Source organism: Bos javanicus, chromosome 1, assembly GCF_032452875.1.
Source record: "Bos javanicus breed banteng chromosome 1, ARS-OSU_banteng_1.0, whole genome shotgun sequence".
Lineage (NCBI taxonomy): Eukaryota > Metazoa > Chordata > Mammalia > Artiodactyla > Bovidae > Bos > Bos javanicus.
The window spans coordinates 101,585,926-101,589,659 of NC_083868.1; the positions used below are offsets into that span (position 1 = coordinate 101,585,926).

General features: G+C 40.7%; 1 pseudogene; it reads right to left on the reverse strand.

Annotated features, from left to right (window-relative positions):
- Nucleotides 1-1,901: 1,901 nt before the first annotated feature.
- Nucleotides 1,902-2,740, reverse strand: LOC133254638 (phosphomannomutase 2-like; annotated as a pseudogene).
- Between the last annotated feature and the right edge of the window lie 994 nt (nt 2,741-3,734).

A 3,734-nucleotide genomic window follows, 5' to 3' on the forward strand; every position in this document is an offset into this window, starting at 1 on the left:
TACACTTATATTTTGTATAATTAGTGATATTTGGGGGTTCAATTGTACCTTTTTACTATTTTCCCTATTTTTTGTCATCTGTCCTTTGTCTACTGTTTAGCCATCACTGCCTTTAGTTTGCTGCTTTTCATTTCACTTTTTTTAATTTTGAAGGGTCACTGCAAATTCTCATAAATTCTATGAGAAAAGTTGCCTCTGGATGATTGTGCCTAGGAATCACTGAGAAACAACAATCCCATGTAGAGCAAACAGAGTGGTTGAGCCAGGCAGACTACACAGGTCAATGTGTCTTCTTTCTTTCCCCCAACTCAATACAAGCTAAGAGAAGACTGAGTCGCAAATCCATGATAAAGCAACTGACTGGGGCCTGGGAGGCAGAAGATGCAGAGCACAGGCTCCCCCAGACCAGGATTCAGGTAGGTGATCCCCAGGAGAGTCCACTCTAAGGACTGAGGCTGGCCCTCAGTACCTATTTGTAGATAGTTTGTGGGTCTCAGTTGTTCCAAATACTGAAAATTGATGTGTGAACAATGACCTTGGGTGTTCTCTTCAGCTGTATTCTAGACTGGGACCTTGTATGGCCTTCCATTTTCACCAAGAACTTGTAGAATGTGGAAGGGAAGAGAGAGGGTTCCAATCACAGCATCTCTCACCCCTTAAGGCAAAATCTAGTGAGGGCCTGCTGAAGCTGAAGCTCCAAAACTTTAGCCACCTGATGTGAAGAGCCAACTCACTGGAAAAGACCCTGATGCTGGGAGAGATTGAGGGCAAGAGGAGAAGGGGGTGACAGAGGATGAGATGGTTGGATACCATCAATGAACTCAATGAACTTGAGTTTGAGCAAACTCCAGGAGATAGTGAAGGACAGGGATGCCTGGTGTGTTGCAATCCCCAGGGTTGCAAAGAGTCAGACACAGCTTAGGAACTGAACAACAACAGCAACAAGGGCCTGGATGAACACCTTTTATTAAAAAATCTTCAGTGAGGTGAATTGCAGTTCCTATTGCTGTGGATTATCCAGACTCTTATCTGAGAAACCAGAGGTGAATAATGATATTGGGAAGCCAGCCAGGTCCAATAAGAAGACACTTTTGGTGAAATTTAACACCCCAGGGTAGTTTCTTCAGACCTGGGACCAGAATGTACATCCAAGGGAAAGACCATTCTGCTGGTGCCAGTTCTCTAGCAGAGGTTGTTGGTTTGGATTTCCTCCCATCCCCATGGTTACCGAGATCCAGATGGGCTATTCAAGGTGTGGTGAATATAGAACTGATCCACCTTCTAGGAGAGCTGAGTGCAGACTAGTTGGGGTCAGTGGTCACTTGGTGGGTCCTCTGTCAGCAGTCCATGCTGAGGTCTACATCTCACAAACAGGGTGCAGGATCAAAAAACAAAGACTGCATGCAGTCTTGAGCTTAATACTACCTCTGTGATCAGAGTGGTCTCAGTTTCAAAGCCTCATCTAGCTGACACTCAGGAGGATGTTCCATTTTAAAAAGTGCTTTTACACTTTTGTCCAAGGCTTAGATTGTTTTAAGTGTCCTGTCCTTTCCTTCTCATCTCACATCCCCCTTTCTGTTATTGATGTACAATGTCCAAACATAAACATCAGTTACATTTATCGTATGGCCTATGAAGAGGGAGGGTACAGGCATATTTCTTCTTTCTCCCTCTAGAAGGATAGAGGTTATTCCTTTGCTCCATTCTTGACAAGTCTTTTCTTCTCTTGTCTTGCCTTGGAGATGGAGGGCATCATGTGTTTCAGGGTAGAGAGTGTTCTCCTGGCTGACTGGGGATACCACTGTCAGGACTCATGAAATGACTGACCCTGTGGAGAGCCTGGCCTGGACTGGGGCGCATGAGCATAAGAGGAAACCTCAGTTTTAGCCACTGAATGACCCTGTCAGCTTCCTTGTCTTCCCATGGGGAAAAGGATCATTAGGACAAGAACTCTTTAAGGATCTAGCATGTGTCCTCAGGCACAGACTTGGTGTGGCCTGTGGTTCTCAGATCTGTGACTATCTCATGGTATTTCCTACTTGCCATGGTTATGTCTCCAAAGAGAGAAACAGTCTTATAATCATGATTTTCTGCACATCCCAGGAAACATCTCTTGTTCTAGCTATCAGGAAAGACATGAAAGCTGATCTGGCATCCTAACATAAAATATGAGGTTTTTATTTGCAAACTCTTTCTCCAGATCTGCTACATCTTTTTTGTCTTAACTTTTCTTCATTAGTAGTGTACAAAGAATTCCGTGTGTTCTTTGGGGCTGCAGCTTCTTTCAATAGAGGACACATTCACATCTCATTTAGAATTTCATTAAAAATACCCCTTTTCTTCAGGAGATTCATTTCTGCAATGTAGCTCAGACAATTGATTAAATCTTGGATTAGGGCCTCACCCAGGTGACCTTGAATATTCTGTTTGTATTAGAATTACCCATCTTTGTATGCCACCAAGCCATTTCCTGAAAACACATAATCATATCTTTTTTAACCACATCATTTTCCAGCTTCTCTTGCACTTTATCAAAAGTCAACCCACCTATTACTCAGATTTTGATCTTCTGCCTCAATTTGTGCAGAATGCCATTTATTTCTTTCATAGTTTCCTGGCAAGAGGCCAGAAAGGTCAAGGAGGGATAAGATGGTGCCAGGAACCCTCAACCCCCTAGTTTCCATCTCTCCTCCCTTACTTTCTGTTAAATTAATGATATAGTAATAGATTGTTTTTACTATTCCACTCTACCTCCTATGCAGAATTTTGTTTTTCACTGTTTCAATTAGTTTTCTACTGGTTAATATAGAGATGACAATATGCTCCCTTAACTTTTCATCTCGCTGGAATTAATATCTAATTAATTCACACAAGGCAATAATTATTTTCAGTCTCATTTTCTTCTGTTGGATCCACTTCCTGTGATGACCCTTGCAACCCTGCTCTGTTAGTTCCCGATTCTCTTAAGTTTTGTTTTCCTTAAGTCTTGTTTTCTTTATTTTACCTTCTTTTTTGAAGAATATCTTCACTGTATATACCATTCCAGGCAAATGTACTTTATTTTTTTAAGCACTTTAAAGATACCATTTCATTGCTATCTCTCTTCCACCAGCTGTCCTGTTCATCTTCTACTGTATACATTGCTTGTTCTCTTTCTTTCTCTCCCTTTTTTCTTTTTTCTACCTCCCTTCTCTCTTTCTTACTGGGTGCTTTTGAGATATTTGCTTTATATATCATTAGTAGTATTTTCACCAGGCTGAGACCTGGTGTAGTTTTTATTGTATTTATCCTGCTTGGGATTTCTTTCTTCTTGGCTCCTTGGACTGATGTTTTTAAAAGCTTAAAAATTTTATTTTGTGTTAATATTTTTTCTTTCCAATTTTTACTTCTCTTGCTCGGACATCAATTACATGTATAGTAGGTTCCCTGCATACAAACAGTTCTGTTCTAAGAGGACATTTGTAAGTTCAATTTGTTGGTTAAGTCCAACAAAATTAGTCTAGGTACCCCACTATTGGCTATAGTATTGCACCGTAATAAGGTTTGTAATACTTTTCACACAAATAATACACAAAAATAAACATAAAAAAATAAAGAAAGCATTTTTAATCTTACACTATGGTACCTCGAAAAGCACAGTAGTATAGTACAAGAGCTGGCATCCAGTGAATAGGCAAGAAGAGTTACTGACTGGAAGAGGGAGAGGTGGTGTGCTAAGGTAGAGCTAAAAGATT